We start from the raw sequence: 18,080 nt of genomic DNA on the forward strand, positions 1-18,080 counted from the left end.
ATAAAAACAAGCATCCTTTTCAGAGCTACTCAAAACTCTTCCAAGTCCTCCTGGAGACACACTCATACAAACCTCCAGTGCACAGTGCTCCATAATCCTTGGGGCACAAACTTTTACCTGATAAATCCTAGTTAATATGGGAAGAAAAAGGTGTGTGACAAAATGAGTCATTCAAGTAGAAGGGAGGCAAGAGCCAGCACACAATGACCAATTGCTACTTTCACAATGACCAAGGAAGTGACAGGCAAAAATTATATTTTCAAGAAATTATGTTTTCTTGAGCAAATTTTGAATCTGCAGCCACTTCAAAAAGCAACTTGCTTAGATCAGTCCACTCACCATGAACAAATGCTTAACTAAAACTGTGGGGGGAGGGGGGAATGTTCTCTGCACCACTCACTAAAAGCACTAAAATAATCCCAAATTTTCACTATGTTATAAATATCACATAAACTTATAATTCAACTTTTCAATAAGTTAATACGGGAATAATCCCAAAAACACATTAGCAAATTTTCTTCAGATTCTCAATGCCTATGACACCTTTTAAGGAGAAATTTTCATGTAAAAAATAATATGCTATAAGCAAAAAGTTAATGGCTTCTACATTGAGAGTTCTCCTACTTCAGCTCATAGTATAGATAGTTCATCCTCCCTGAAAATGAGGCCTGGTTTCCAGGCAGCTAACTGTTCTTCTTTATCGTAAGAAAAGACTCCCCTGACCACTGACAGTTACCGTTAGAAATGGAACATTCTGTTGTTAAACAAGAACAGTTAAGACTTATTTTTAATCTATATATTGTGCAATACAAAGTTCTGTTTCTTCCCATACTAAAATAAACAGTTGTACTCAAAACCACTGATTAAGCCCAACTGCACAGCACTAGTAAAAGTACCTCAAAAAAAAAAAAAAAACCTAGCTAAAAGTCTCTAATTGTTGCACAGAAAACCAAACAGCATTCTTTGCTGTTACCTTTTGAATGCTTCTGCTGGGTTCCTCTCACATTCCCCAGGCTGAAAGAGGCTTTGAACGGCTGGGTCTCGCATCTTGTCCTCATATCCTTGGAGTAGTCCACTGTGGCATATTTGGGCAACCAGACTTCTAACGAACCCTCCAACATACAAAGTATCAGAGTCCTGGGCTTTGCAGAAATGAAAGGCCAAAGCCTGGCAAGGTAAATCTCTCTGCAAGCTTGTAGGTGAACTTGGCCATAAGAGTTTAGTACACAGGGCTGTCTTGCCACTACCAGGCCCTCCTACCAACAACACACCCCAGGCAGCTGCCTTTCCTGAGACAGCACCAGCATTATTCCCAGAATTCATCACAAGGGACGGTGTGTTGACAGCACTACTGTAGCAGCTTCTTTTCTCCTGGAGGCAATGCTGAACCTTGTGGAAAACCCACTCCCTACAGTAAAACTGCTTCCCTTGCAGTAAACTCGTCTAGGCATTTTGCAGACCTTTTCTTCCCAAGGATTAGTCATAATAGGTTTTCTATCTTCAACACTGGCTAGGAGCTAGATACACCAATATAGTCTTTATATCCATTTGGAAATAACTTGCATTTGAATGACAAAAGTAACCAGTTACAGAAAAATTCAACAGTCACAATTTATCAATACAATGTGCATGACTGTATTTGCTTCCATATTCTTGATTAGCAGAGAATATATTCATTGTTGAACAGATGCAAAAACAACTGGTTCCAAAGCTTGCCAATAGTTTTTGTATATCTTGATGGGTCATATAGCTCCATCCTTATGTCTGGAGTTTATGTGACTGTGGAGATTTGAAGCATACACATGAAATAATAAATCAGGAAAACTCAAAAAGAGAAAATTCAGTCTTTCAATATATAACAAATGCTTCTTCAAACTCCAGTGTTAATTGTGTGTATGAAAATTAGATGTAGAAAAGTTGTCCATTATCTTAAATGCCATCAAAGAGATAGCATTTATATAGTACATAGGTAGCTCTATGTTTCTTGTTGAAGGATGACCACTCCAAGTACTAGTTCTTGCCAGGTTTAGGCATCTGGGCAACTGCAAGGGAACTGATTCAGATTATCCCTTATGTGGCAGAAATGACAAACCACTGTTTACACTTTCTTAATTCAAAGCATTCATAAAATGCATTTCTCAAGACAGCAGATTCTTACTAAATGGGTTCCTGGGTCTTAAGATGTCCAGGTAATCCACAATTTCCATAAGGAACTAAAACGAAATAAAAAAAATATCTTAGTCCAAAATACCATATATTAAAAGATTATCTACAGTTCACCCATTAATCTCAAAAATCTATACACCTCATCTCTGGCACTTTCAAGAAGTTAGGACACTTAACCCTCAAAGATATTCGTTCCATTTCCCTTTTGCATTATTTTCTTCTATGGTTGTAATTCCCAAGCAGCCAGATATTAATAATTTAATATCGATTTTTGAAACCTTTTCACCCTAGAAAGGGAGAAAAAGAGACCTGATAAACATGGAGTGACACTCTTCATTTTGGCCCAAAGGCTCTGAGGTGGAACAGCGCTCCAAGGAAGCGCTCTCAGCCCGCCGGGCACAGCAGTCAGAGGCTGTCTACTGAACTCGCCACACTTCTTTGTTGGTAGTTTGCAAAATCTAGGAGAAGAACCCCAGGGTTGCGGCTGGATGGGAACTGGTTAACAGAAAAGGGAAGGCGAGGATCCCTTCCACAAATGATAAATCAAACACACTACAGTGTGACTCCTTCCCCCGCTGCACCAAGGGCGACACGCAGGATGGGGTCGGTTCGCAGCCGCGAACTCCTCCGGAGCACAAGCGCGGGGCAGAGGTGCTGGCAGGGCAGCCCGAGTCCAGCTGGGCCTGCAGACAAAAGGGTCCGAGTCCGGTGCCCGGGTCGCCGAGGCTGGCCGCCCAGCAGAGGCCGTGCCCCGCACCGTGGTCCCCCGCCCCACACGCCCGCCGCCGCCTGCCCCGCCCCGCCCCTAGGGTGTGTCCGCGGGAGAGTGCGGGGTCCTCGGAGCCCCCGTGAGGGCCGCGGCCAATGTCCAGCACGGCGCCCCCAACCCTCCAGGCCCGCGGAGCGGGGCGCACCTGAGCGGGGATGGCGCCGAGGGGAAGCGGGTCTCCGCCAGCCCCGTTGCAGCCACGCGCTGCCGACCGAGGGAAAGCCTCGATCCCCCCGCCGCTGCCCCTGGGCACCGCGGCCATGCCACCGCGGCCCCTTGGTACCTGGGCCCTGCCACCGCCGCCGCCTCAGGCACTGGCTGCGGGAGATTCTGCCGATTGCAGCGCTTCCGGATCCGGCTGCAGCCACCTCCTCTGCTGGCCTGGGGTGCGCTCCCAGCTGCAGATCCGCCTCTTGGCTCCCGGCCAGCTCCAGCTGCCCCAGCAGCCCGGGCCTTGCAGCTCCCCACCCCTACAGGCCAGCGTCCGCCACCGCTGCCATCAGGGCATTGACTGTCTGGGGCAGCCTGGACCTGCCGGCTCCGCCCCGCCGCTGAAGCTCCGCCCCAGGCCCCGCCCGCCCTCGAGGCCCCGCCTTAGCCGTCCAACCTGCCTCTCCCGCCCGACCGCCTCCACCCGCCCGACCAGGCCATGCCCCTGGCTTTGGCCCTTCTTCACTCGCTGGCGGGCGCCCTGCCCCCGTGACCCTCCTAGCTTCGCTCTACCAGGCAGGTCTGGTTGGGCTGCACAGGCCCCGCCTTCGCCGTCTAACCTGCCTCACCCGCCCGACCAGGCCACGCCCCTGGCGTCGGCCCTTCTTCACTCGCTGGCGAGCGCCCCGCCCCCGTGGCCCTGCTAGCTTCCCTTGCCCTGGCAGTTCCCTTGGGCTGCTCAGGCCCCGCCCCTAAGGCCTTTCCCCGCTTCCCTGGCGGCCAGTGCCCGGGCATCCGTAACAGCTTGGGACCCGCTGCCGCTCTTCGGGGGCGCCTTTCGGGGCGGGCGTCAGGTCTCCGCCTTTCTACGGGGGCGGGGGCCGGAGGACAGGGCGGTGGTGCGTTCTCGCCACCTGAGCGCTGGGTAGTCGCAGCCTCCCTGGGCCATGAGCCTGCCTTTGTCCTGCGGGCAGCCTCCCTCCCTCGCTGGGCGCCTCCGAGGCCACTGGGTTGGCAGCCCCGCGCAGGCCTGGTCGCCGTTCTCTCCACTGAATTGCGGGGATGCTTTCCCAGACCAGAACTCCATGAGGGATGGGCAGAGTGGGGGACGTTGCAGGGCCGCCGCAGCCCGCCCATTCAGGACGCTCCGCTGTAGCGCCGCCGGCCACCTCGCTGTGTGCAGGGCGCCCGCTGTTGGCTCGCCCTGCACCCTCCCGAGGTCTAGATCCCGGGTTTCTCCTGGGAAAATAGGTGTGTGTCAACCGACGGAGTGGGAAACCTAGTGCATTTATTATTTTGGTTGTTTTGGCTAAAATGCAAAGTTCTCCTCTTTTCTGGTATGTTTCCCAAAATGCCAAGCCAATCTCCCTGGTTTTAGGAATTTCAAAGTACAATACGTAAGTAGAAACTCAACCAAATAGACCTGCTTGTGCTTACTCTCCCATATTGCTTATTTATGACATAAGGCTTAATGTTTAGCTTTGACTTATGTACCCTTAATTTGGTGGATCTTTTTCCAGAACACAACCAAAATGACAGTAAAGTTCAGTTTTTCCATAATTAGATGAAAGTTGATTTTATGAAACTATGAATTATGATTTAAACAGCTTATTTGTTTTAATAGTTTTACTGGCACATTATAGTTGTACATAATGGGGGATTTGTTGTAACATATTCATACATGAACACAATGTAACAATTTGGCCAGTAGCATTAACCAGTATTTGTCTTTTTTATCGCTTGCTCCCTCCCCCTGATCCCTCTCCTCAACTGATATCTTATCTCGATTTATAGATTTACATGAGATTCCCCCCAACACACCTTTATTTTTCTTTTTCCTCTCTAGCTTTCACATATCTGAGAAAACATACCACCTTTGACCTTCTGAGTTTGGCTTATTTCACTTAACCTAAGTTCTCAAGTTCTATTCATTTTCTTATGCATACCACAATTTCATTTTTCTTCCTGGCTTAATAAAACTCCTTTGTGTATACATACCACATTTTCTTTATCCATTCATTCACTGATGGATGCCTTGGCTGGTTCCATAGTTTGGCAATTGTGAATTTAGCAGTTATAAAATGGGTATTTATCTGTAGCTGTAGTATGACTAATTCTTAAGGATAAATACTATGCAGTGGTTTAGCTGGGTCATATGGTGGTTCCATGCCAAGTCTTTTGAGGAACCTTCATACTAATTTTCCATATTGGTTGTACTAATTTACAAGCCCATCAACAGTATAAAAGTGTTCATTTTTCTCCACATCTTGTCCACCATTTATTATTGTTTTTATTCTTAATGGCTGATGTTCTAACTGGAGTAAAGTGAAATTTCAATGTAGTTTTGCTTGCTTAAGCAGTTTTTAAAAATATATTATTTGTTCTAATTAGTTATATCTGATAGCAGGATGCATTTTGGCATCTCATAGGTAAATGGAGCAGTTTTGATCATGACTTAGTTTACCATGCAACACTGATTGACTCTAGTTTCACAGTTGTCATTTTATGTTTACTGAAAATTTTAAATGAGAAAAATGTATATCACATTTCATTTCCATTAAGCCACTTGCTAGTGTGATAATTAAAATAGTTTCTACCTAACAGGGAAATTCCAGAAACTTGGTTTGGTGCCCCTTTCTAATGATAACTATCACCCTGCATGGAATACAATTTATAGTAACATCAGCTACATCTAAGCAGTTAATAATCTTCAGCCCATCTAGAATTTTATTTTTTTTACTTTTAATAAATTTTATTTCAGGGCTGGGGTTGTGGCTCAATAGTAGAGCACTCACCTCGAATGTGTGAAGCCCTGGGTCCCATCCTCAGCACCACATAAAAATAAAGGCATTGTGTTGTGTCCATCTACACCTAAAAAATAAATATTTTTTTAAAAAATAAATAAAATTTATTTCATATACAAATAAAGTTTATTTCATTTTTTATTGCTTTTTGCTTTCCTCAATAGAAAAGTTTTAATAATAACAATTTTATAATACTTCTTTTTGTTAATTACCTGTATGCTAAAAATAGCATGAGCAGAGTTCTTAGTCCTGCTACTATTCACATTGTTTAATCAGTTTCTTAGCCATCATTTTCTCCAAAAGTAGGTACTGGCATTTTCTGAAAAATGCCTTTTTTTTTCATATGGCTTTCCTTATTTTTCTTTATAAGATTTCCTAAAATTATCTTCACAACTGCATAAAATTGAAGTTATTGACACCTTCAATTACTGCTTCTCTATAGAATCTTAAATCAAAAATTTTCTCTGTTTGTAGGACGGCATCTACTACGTTCAAGCAAACTCTGCTTAATGTATTCTCAATTCTGGTTTCTTCAAATGTTCAGCTTAAATCTTTCCCTAGAAATTGTCTTTTTAAAATCCACTTAGAGCTACACACATCAACACATATTTTTACAAGAGGAAGCTCAACATATATTTTAAGTTTGTTGCTTTGATGATCTTAAGCAAATTTGTAGACTGCACAGATTGACATCTCAATTTTAGCACATTTGTGTACAAAATATAGTTTGTTGTTGTTGTTGTGGTACTAGGGATGGAAGCTGTGGCCTCCTGTGTACTAGCACTCATCCTACCACTAAGCCACATCCCCAGCCCCAAATATAGTTTTATCCAATTAGAAGCTCCATCAAAAGATTCTCCCCACAAGTTCAAGTATCCCAAAGCACAATTAAACATTTCAAAATTAGTTTTTTTATAAAGTTTATGCTCTTTTCATAGAGTACATTGATTTTCTTTTTGGTCATTATAAGACTTTAAAGCTGCTGAAGGTGAATAATCTGATTTTAGAGTGCCAATAATTTTGAATGAAATGCATGAAAATGTAGAGGTTTTATGTCAGTCCTCCGGTTTAACTAGTAGGTCCATAGGTTTATTCACAACAGAGTGCTTAAAGGAGCTTTCCCAGCAGGCTTTCCAACTGGGCCACAGTGTACAAAAGCATTCAGCATACTTGCTTTCTCCTCCGCTGTAGGCAAAACCATCTCTATTTCACATGTTCCAGACAAACCTCATGAGATTTTCCACATGTACCAGTGGGTCTGAGAAGTAGCAGCCCGGTAGGGCTCTTGTGTGTGGAAAGTGGCAGCAGCAGGCCACAGCATTCTAGGCACAAGGCTGACACACAGAGTCACAGCAGCGTCAGAGGCCTCCCAAGCTTCTCTGATTATGACCAGGCCCAGGACTGCTTGGAGGTGCACATGTACCACCTCTCATATCAAGTCATATTTAAGTCATATTTACTTACTTCTTTTCAGATAGCACCCTGTACAGTATTCTAGTCACTTTGAATCTGGAAAGGTTCAGGAAAAAAGTTATCACCGGCCATCTTTCATATTTCCCCACAAATTTAAATTCTGTCCTCTCACACACTATTAAACATGGCAAACCCTGGAACTAAGACAATGAAGGTCTATCAAACTCATCCCAAATGATTTTAATGCTAATATTAATAAGGCCTTATCTACACAAACACGTGCATTTGAAAGAAAATTGACCACAACACTCGGAGCAACCAAAAGATCTTTATTGCAGCAGTGCAACAAAGAGAAAGAAAAGAAGGAAAGAGAGAGAAAGAAGGGAAGAGATGAACAGGGAGGAGAGCAAGAGCGAGAGAGAGAGACAGAGAGCACGTGCAAGAAAGAGAGAGAGAGCAAGAGAAAGAGGTGCCTGGCAGGAGGGAGTTTTTATAGCCCAAATCTAATGGGGCCTCTGGGTCTGCAAGCTGCCTTGTTGGCCCAAGGGGTGTTAAGTGCTCAGCCTTGAGCGGGACTTGACACAAACAGGTGATAAAGGACCAGATAGAGGGGGGTTTGAGTGCCTGGGCTATCTTGCAGCCAACATCTGTTCAGCCTGCCCTGCAGACAACACAGTTCAGCCTGCTCTGCACCCAACAGTTAGTTATGTTGATTGGTCTTGAGGGAGACCTAGACCATGCAAAAGATTTGATTGGCATGATAAGTGTATTGATAGGGATAGCCAGCTGTGTTGCTCTCTTAAATACTCTTTTAAAACAAACCTTATTTAAATTTCACATTTAAAAAAATTAGGTGCCAGCTTTATTCAGTGCTATTCTTGAAAGCATGTCTTAAAATAGTCTTTACTTATAAAATGTGAAAGAAAAAAGCCTCTCCTTCAAAAATTAAAAGAACGCCAAAATATGATTCATTTTGCAGAATTACCAGCTAAGCAAGATGAAGACTTGCTAGCTATGATTATCAAGTAGCTGATTACAATGCTTTACCATCAACCAAAGGTCTACCCCGCCCCCTTTCAGAAGCAGTGCAGAGTGGCCCCAAAAGGTCATCCCAGGGACAGGGAGAGGTCCAGCCAGCCCACATCCCAGGGGGCAGTGGGTCCTGGGATGATTCCAGCCTCCACCACCATGAGCAACAACTTTATGAAGAACCCCAAGAGAGATCAGAGAAAAAATTGTCCAGCTGAGCCCCGGGAATCCCAGAAATATAGGGGCTGACAAGGCCAGTGGTGTTTTGAGGTTCTGGGGCGGGGCTTGTGAAATAGTAGTAAGTAATTTAAACACTGTCAGATGGAAACAATAAACAGCTTCACGGTCCATACATAGGCTGAGCATCCTGAATCCAGAAATCTGAAATCCAAAATGTTCCACATATGAAATTTTTTAGTGTTCCCATGACACTACAACTGTAAACTTCCATGCCCAGCCTCACAAAATGGTCACACAAGAGTCCCACTGCATTTATTGTTGCAATCTCAAAAAATAATAAAACATTTATTTCCAACCAAATTAGGTACATTAAAAGCCTAGAGTAAATGGAAAGGGAGGGAATCAAGTTTATGCTTAGAGACCTACAATCTAAAATAAAGAAGGAAGCCAGGGACAGGGAACACACCTGTAATCCCAGTGGCTCAGGAGGCTTGAGGCAGGAGGATTGTAAGTTCAAAGCCAGCCTCAACAACTTAGTGAGGCTCTAAGAAACTCAGTGAGATCCCCAGTACCATGAAAGAAAGAAAGAAAGAAAGAAAGAAAGAAAGAAAGAAAGAAGCAATCATTTTGTCTAAGAGAACACAGGAAATAATAGTAATAAAAAAGGAGCTATGTTGTACATCCTTCAGGAGGGAGTATGTCTTTGAATTTACTTTAAGGTGAAATCATATTTGAATGTTAGGAGCTTCATGGTTTGAGGACAGTGTAGAGTCACCACAGATAACTGCACAGGCTGAGTACTGCACAACTTCAGGTGACATTATTCAAATGGATTGTGATGCACTTCTCAAGGATTAGAGGGCATCAGGTTGGGAACATAGTTAGAGGTTATATTGAGTATGGGTAACAAAGCCCCCAAACAATGGTTTGATCACGAGGGCGTGTTTCTCTTGGGCAACAAGAAGTTAGGGAGGCCTAGTTTATATGGTGTACAAAGCCATCAAAAACCACCCTGATGTCTCTCTTCTGCCATTCTATGTAGCTCAGCATGGTGGAACAGAAATAGGGAAGCGGAGAGCCAGAGGAAGCCAGGCTGGGGACTGCCCAGGGAAGGACAGTGGGAGGCCGAGGAACCGGATTGTGGTGGGTGCATGCATATGATTCCCCAAATTGTCCATCCTGAAGTGCATCCTGGGGAAGGAGTGTCAGACAGCCAGGCAGGGCTCTGCTAGTGAGACAGGCTGTAGGACAGGTAGCAAGGTTCCTTTTGGACTTTCAGATACTGGGGGAAAATTCTACCTGAGAAAATCAATGATCTCAAAGAGGTAAATGAATATTACTTCTTTTTGGCCTATGACAAGAATGTTTGCCTTTAATTTGAGATTCGTTAAGTAATTCTGTTTTGCTCATTGAAAAATTCTAAACACTAGGGGTTGGGGATGCAGCTCAGTGGTAGAGCACTTGCCTAGCACATGTGATCCTCTGCACCTCATTAAAATATATATAAATGTGTATGTATGAATGTGTGTGTGTGTGTGTGTGTGTGTGTGTGTGTATATATATATATATATATATATATATATATATACACAAATAAAATAAAGTGAAAAAAAAAATCTAAACTTTAAGGATAAAATTTTTGGGCTGAAATGAAACTATTTCTGTCACAATGATTTTGTTTCTCAAGCTAGAGCCTAGATTTCCACATGTGGGCTTCATTTCTCACATTGGTCTAGGTTAATTTTACCCCAATAAATTTTCTCACTCCTCTAAGCCAAGGAGAAAAAACAATTCTCAAGAAAAATGAGAAATTAACAATAAATCAATAAAGACATCTTAACGATAAAAGCAAAATTTTGTAGAAAAATAGATGGTGATTTGATGACTGAAGAATTTTTTTAAAAATGTATTTTAATGAAAATGTATGTGTGTAAATTTAAGCTAAATATTTTAGTGTCACATGATAATTAGGATAGCTCGCTGATTGAAAATGGAAACCATTTGTCTCAAATGAATACTGACAGTTGTTGAAAGTGACAGCTGAATTGGAAGCACCACCTCCTACTTAAATTGGGGCACATTTAGGAATATATGCCCTTATCAGACTGGGGATAGCAAGAGCCATAACAATCTCTCTAGGGGAAGTAGTATTTATTGCATATTTCAATTTCCCCCTACTAATATTTGAAGGGATTAAATAAGTGAAATCCAGAACTAATGCTATTTATGTAAATAAACTTTAAGGAATCGGTAAAACAAGTCAGTCTTTATTCAGATATTACAAATAAGAAAATAAAAATGACTGTAACAGACTTACAGACCAGCATCACAGCTGCAGTGGTGGAAGATAAGACAATGCTCTAGGAACCAGTAACATAAATTTGATTTTTCTTGTGTGGACCTTATTTTATTTAATACTAAATATTAAATTAAATAGTAATTGTTTCTTTCATCATCACTGTGGGTGATCATCGTTTAGAGTAGGGGATACGGATTTATAATTGCTTGAGTTCAGACCTGGTGAACATAAAATGACACATTTCTCAGAGGGGGAATCCTTCCTCATGAGAGCTTTTAAAGCTCCAACCTGAAGATTCTGTATACTTGACTAAGGAAGGCCAAGGCATTCCATGGAAGATGGAACCTTCTGGAATAAAGAAGAACCAGGCCCACAGAGTCGGCAGCAGAAGAGCTGCGGGGCCCCTGCAGCAGCCCCGCTCTGGTTTGGCTCCGCTGAGGCAGGAGGCTTTTGTGTCTCAAGCCAGAGCCTAGGGCTGGAGATGTGGCTCAAGCAGTAGCACACTCACCTGGCAGGCGTGCGGCCCCAGGTTCAATCCTCAGCACCACATACAAACAAAGATGTTGTGTCCACCAATAACTAAAAATAAATAAATAAATATTTAAAAAATTTAAAAAATAAAAGAAAAGAAAGATGGACCGAATGGATCCTTCAATTAATTAAAAAAAAAAAAAAGCCAGAGCCTAGATTTCCACTCATGGGCTCCATTTCTCACATTGGTCTAGGTGAATTTTACCCCAATAGATTTTCTCACTCCTCTAAGCCAAGGAGAAAAAAAATTCTCAAGAAAAAGGAGAAATCAGATAACAATACAATGGAGGAAATGTTACCTGCAGAATTGGCTGCCTGTCCCTGAGAAATTAAAGATGGTTTGAAGCCTGCGAGCTCTTACACTGATAAAACGATACTGTAAATTTTAATTTATTTAAAGATAAAAATACACTAAGTATAATTTTTGAATAGGAGAAATTAATTACAAATTTTCAAAGTATAAAAATAATCTTTTCTATTAATATTATTCTCTAATGCATTTTTCTGAAAATGATGAATGCAATATTACCTCCTTTTGACTCATTGAATAGAAAAAGATCATTAAAATGTTGGTACAGAATCTCTTTGTATATAGCAGTTTGTAAAGAAGTCTGTGGTAAAGTGGAGTTTTTGAAAGAGGACTCATTTTTTGTACCAGCTTTTGGTGGAGGATTAGATTTTTGGACTCTGTGGCTGCATTGAATCCCTTAACCTGAAGCTTAGTGGCTGAAAACAACCCTTACCTATACTTCTCCACCATGCTGTGTTCAACTGGTTGCTCTGATGCCTATTGGGCCGCCTCATGCAGCTGCCCTGAGGTGGGGGGAGGTCACTGCATGTGTAGTCTAGCAGCTGAGAGACCCTAAAATTCGGTACTGGGTCTTCTTCTCTTCCTGGGGGTCCAGAGTTCCTCAAGGGCTGGGGGCAATGGAGGAGGAGGTTGTGAAAAGCTGTGAAAGCTGGTGAGGTCTATATTCTGAAATTGCCCCACATAGCTTCCTGTCACATCTTATAAAAGTCAAGGCATTTGACCAGGACAGCTCAGCATCAGAGGTGGGGGCAAATCATTGGCATAAGGTTCACAAAATTACAGCTATGTTTTTTAAAGACCACAAATGGAAACCTTTGAAAACTTGATATTTCATATTAATTCCCCACCAGAGAAAAACAAAAAGCACACATATACCAGTTCTCTGTCCATTTTAAAGAAAGCTGATCTTCTGTGTTACCTTAGAATCAGGATGGTCTGATTCAAACAGCTTCCATTTTTATGGATTTAATTCTACGTACTCTTTAACATGAATAAACAGGAAAACCACAAGAAAAAACATATGTCCATCTGTACCTTTTTCAGTGTTAGTTCTGTACTTATTAAAAATTGTATTTTTATTCAATATAACATGATTTTTACAGAAGTTAAGGCTGAGAAACTTGAAATATAGTAGTTCAACAGAAACTTATAACTTTTGGAAAATATTTTGTTTGACCTCAAATGGAACATTACTCATATGAATGAATACATAACAAGATGATAGTACTTTTCAAGTTTTATAAAAAGCTTTTTTATTTCAATTAATTTGTCATTCTGTCTCTGATTACATCCTTCAATCTGAGGAGGCTAAAAGCAAATAGTTTATAATCTTCTGCAATTATGGGTAGAAGGAGCTTCCCTCAAAGAAGAAAGCAAATATATTTTTGCTTAATTAATGTGCTTTAAAAATATGTTAAAGCATATGAGCATTTTGCAAAAATAATTTAATAATTACTATAATTTAATAATTGGCATCAGTTAAATCTTCTCAAGATTCATTTCTTATTTGATAGAATTTTTGTAGTGAATTGATTTTATAATCCCTCTTAGTTTAATTGGGCTAACTTTAAAATGAAATCAATGAAGAATATTTTATTACTTTTATTTTTTATGTGCATTCATTATTTGCTTCCAGAAGAATTTAGAAATACCAATTACATAAGTGTCTAGCACTTCAGTCTATAATTTGTGATGGATTAGAAAAAAGCAGGACTTTTGGATATGTACACAAGTTACATAAAAGAAACCCTGGCACAGTTCCTGAACTTCAGGAAAACCAAGGTGCTGCCATTGGATGCCACACAGGAACCTGTAGAGAGAAATATCATAATCAAAATATGCTCAGATGGGAGCAGGGACAGTCATGGTAAAGTCCATTGTAGGGGGTTATATCAGGAGCTCACTTATCACACACTAAAGTAAATGAAGGAAAGTCCCAGTTCAAGCAAGATTATAGAACTAAACCCCACCTTGGGGGTGACTCTCCGGGAGAATCTTTGTTCAATTGTATTTTGCCACACTGTTGCTGGCCTTTGAAGATGGAGAGGACCATAAGTAGGGATTGGAGAATGACTGCCAGGAGCCAAGAGTGACTGCTGCCCAAATACCCAGGAGGACACGGGAACCTTAGTCTGCAACTTCAAGGAGCTGTATTCCCCCAGTCACAAGAATGGGCCTGGAAGAGGACCTGATGTTTCTGAGGGAAACAGGCCAGCAGGACCTCAGTTGGTCCTGCTTTGACTCCTTAAGCTGGGAACTCGATTGAGTCCTGCTAGACGTCTGGTGCACAGAAACTGGGAGGTAGCAAGTGCGTCCTTTTTTAAGTTTCTAAGTTTGTGATCATAGGTATGGAAGCAACAGAACACTGATATAAATTCTGGTACCAGCCATGCTACAATAACAAAACCTCAAATATGTGCAAAGTGTTTTGGAATCTGCTGGTAAACTAAGCTGCTGGAATTTTGAGAAGAATGATAATAATTGTAAATGCCTAGATTGCTTTGAAAACTGCTATAATTATGGACCCCAAAAGGACTGCAAGGGAGTTCTCAGAAGAAAAAATCCTCATGTTATTGAAACTGCAGGAAGGGAGACCCTTGTTCCACAGTGGCCAGAAGCTTAGGAAAATGGTTCCCTCCCTTTAGGAGGTTGGACCTGTCAATGGTGAGTTTACAAGTTGGGTTGAGGAGATGTCTAAGCAAAGTGTTGAAGTGAAAGCTGGTTCTTCTTTATGTTTATAGTAAAATTTGGGGGTGGGGAGAGAGAGGGAGAAACTGAGGAAAGAGCTGTCGATATGGGAAATCCTCATCCTCTACAGATGGCAAAAGGTGCTAAAAATAATAGATTGCTGCTCTGGAGGTTAGCACAAAGAGCTGAATGGGTACAGCAGTACAGCCCTTTGCTGCAATCTCAGGAAGATTGAAAGGTCCCAGCATTCAACACCAGGGGTTCAAGTTATGCCAGTGGGTCTTCTCAGTCCTTTTAGAGAGCCACCAGGGAGCTTCTTGGAATTATCCTTCAGCCACCCCAGAAGAAGCTGAAAATGGAAAAGGAACGACCTCAGCAAGATGTGAGCACATGTTCTGTCTCATGAGGCATCCAAGGGGCCCACAAGGAACTGGGCTGTCTCATCAGCAGGAGAGCTGCCTGTGGGAACTGACAGGGACAGACCACAGGACAGGGGGAGATGCTCAGAACTATCAAGATCTCTGGCAGGAGGGCACTGGGCAAGCCACACGGCTACTAACAAAAGTTCCCTTCCATGCAGAAGCAAGAAGACACAGTGAAGCTCCCAGAGGGCAGAGATAATCCAGATAGGATTTTCCCTGCCTGGGGACCTAACATAGAGGAATTCCCCCATTGGATTCAATTTTCCCCATGTTTAAAGAAGAATGCCAGTAACTGTCACTTTTCAATCCCCATGTAACAAATTAGCACAAAGGTAGTGACTTAAAACAGCACAAATTTTTTGGAACCTGTTGAGAGCCACAGCCACAGTCAGAATGATGCCTGGCATATTGCCAGAGGGAATGGTTGAAAGGTGACACCAGTGAACCGTTGAGATGATGATTTGAGTTAAGCTGTATATAATTGCTGTGGTGCTAGATTGATTGAGTTGTATATGGACCCTGTTGGGGGGGGGAATAGGGCGGCTCCGGGGAATCTGCCTCAGGCACCTGATACTTTGTAGTCATGTTGCAGGGCTCTTCTTTTGGAATTGCTTTCAGAGTTTATTGGAAATTTTTGAATGGTGACAAGTCTTGTTCTCTAAAGATTAATTAATTTTCAGCAGTAACTAAATTTCCAAAAAGCAAAGTATGGTATATAAATTTGGGCTCAAAATTAGACAAAGGTTGTGAAAGGACTAGAAATCAAGTAGACAAAATTTCCCATATGGCTTTTAACTGACTGTAAAGAAAACTCAAGAATAACGTTTAGAATAGTTGAAATCAGTTGTAACTTCCCATATTAACTTTGCTTTTATAATTAGTTTGACATTATCTTAAAATCTAAGTACTTTCATATCATTTCAAACATTTTAGCAGATAACACTAACTTGAATCAGTTACTCTTAGGTTCTTTACCTACATTCATTGTATTCAAATAATAATAATAATGATAATAATAATAATAATAATAATAATAATAATAATAATAATAAATGTGTTAGGCACCATTCTGCTTCAAAGGTGTTTCTATCAAAATTTGTGTGAAATTACAGAAGGAAAGTAAGATTTTACCTTGTAGGTTGAGTTCTGTTGCCTATTATAATAAGTAATTCAGCCTCAGGTGATTCTGTGCAGAGTTCTGTATTTGCTGTCATTCTAAATTTTTATTAATATTGTCAGAGAAGCTGACAGGTAAGGGGTAAGTTTCATGAGTTACACTTAGACCTAAAGACCTTGAGCTTTACTGAAATTGTTTAGTAGCAATGAATCACAGCCCTGCATCACCCGAGTCCTCTTTCCATAACCAGAACACTGCTGCTGACTGTATAGATTTCCATATAGGCTGCAACCAAGAGCAATCATTATTCTCCTTACTACAAACAGTAACTCTAGAGTTAAAATGTTGACTTTCAAGAGAATGTATGTGAGGCCAGAGACCTACCAGGTGACCCGATGATAGTGTACCACTCCAAACCAAAAATTTCACAGTAGGAAAAATGTGGCAGATTCCTAGAGTACAAAGTTGGAAGACATCAAATCCAACATGGTTTTTTTCTTCTGTTGATAAACTTACAGATTTCTTCTTTAAGAAAAATTCTGAAGAAAGGAATTACCTTATTTTCATAGTCAATGTTTAACTGATTATGTTTTTCTGCCTCTTCTGTTAGTTTAGGAATGAACTTCGACCTTGATTTCTGTTTATCCTTCTCTTTACAACAAATGCTATCAGAGCAGTCAGTTACTTTTATGTTCATGGAGCATGGCACAGAGAAGGTCATGAAGAAATTTTTTTGTTGGAACAAAGAAAAGAAATAAATTATCTTACTGGATTTTGCAAGCTTAAAAATAGTTTTGGAGTCAAACTTTCTGTATTAAGATTTTATTTATTTTTATGATGTTGGTGAATAAAAAAATTATTTCCTCCCATTGAACATTAATTCCCTTAACTATAATGCTGGGGTATAATTTGACCAATCCAAAAACACTGTTGTAAAGATTAAATGAGATAATACAAATAAAGTTGATAATATAATAAGTAGGTATTATATAGAGTTCTAACTGTAAATAGCTTTATACCGTTTAGCTTTCATTACTTGAAAGGGATGTCATGAATCTTTTAAAGAATCTAATGGAATCCCCTCATCATCCCCTCATCATTCCATAGCTTTAGCAAGCTCTTCAAACTATCTAAGCATAATTCACAATAGCTAAATTGTGGAACCAACCCAGATGCCCTTCAGTAGATGAATGGGTAGGGAAATTTTGGTATATAAGCACATTTTAATATTACTCAGCAATAAAAAGGAATAAAATCATGGCATTTGCTGGTAAATGAATGGAGTTGGAGAAAACAATGTTAAGTGAAGAAAGCCAATCCCTAAAAACCAAAGGGCAGGTATTTTCTTTGATATAGGATACTGACTCATAATGGTGATGGGTGGGTAGCATGGGAGGAATGGAGGAACTTTAAATAGGGCAAAAGGGAAGGAGGGAACGGGAGCGCATATGGGAGTAGGAAAGACTGTGGAATGATTTAGACATCATTACCCTAAGTTCATTTGTGAAGACACGAATGGTGTGAAAATACTTTGTGTACAATCATTAGTGAAATGAAGTCTACTTATTTCATAGGAACAGATTTTATTTAGGGGAGAACGACTTGCCAAAGATTGAATTCAGGGGCACTCTACCACTGAGCCACATCCTCAGCCCATTTTTGTATTTTATTTAGAGACAGGGTCTCACTGAGTTGCTTAGCACCTCGCTGTTGCTGAGGTTGTGTTTAAACTCAAGATTCTCCTGTCTCAGCCTCTGGAGCTGCTGGGATTATAGGTCTGTGCCACAGTGCCAAGCCCATTATATTTTTAACTAATATGAACCAATGGAATGGAGTGGAGTAGAGTGCAGTGGAGTGGAATAATAGAAGAATAGAGTCTATGCTTTGCATTTAGTGGGATAAATAAAGGTAAACATTTTGTGCAACTTGCCTTAAGGTGTATGTGCATAGTATGCTTATGTGCCTATATATGTATGTTAGGTTCAAACATATCTTGCTTGATCAAGATGGGTCACACAGAGCATCCTGCAGATTTCTATGCCTTATCATTTTCATCACACTTGCTGTTCTTAGTTTCACCTTGTTTGCTTTATTTCCCAACATCTAAACACAACAGCTACATTTGCAATACAACTGACCACAGAGATCACACTCATTTAAAAAAACAGATTAAATCAACCAAGTGATCACATTATTAAGTGA

General features: G+C 41.0%; 1 pseudogene; it reads right to left on the reverse strand.

Annotated features, from left to right (window-relative positions):
* Positions 1 to 969: 969 nt before the first annotated feature.
* On the reverse strand, positions 970 to 1,484 carry LOC143387864 (ankyrin repeat domain-containing protein 50 pseudogene; annotated as a pseudogene).
* Positions 1,485 to 18,080: the final 16,596 nt, after the last annotated feature.

Source organism: Callospermophilus lateralis, unplaced genomic scaffold (assembly GCF_048772815.1).
Source record: "Callospermophilus lateralis isolate mCalLat2 unplaced genomic scaffold, mCalLat2.hap1 Scaffold_89, whole genome shotgun sequence".
NCBI classification, from domain to species: domain Eukaryota; kingdom Metazoa; phylum Chordata; class Mammalia; order Rodentia; family Sciuridae; genus Callospermophilus; species Callospermophilus lateralis.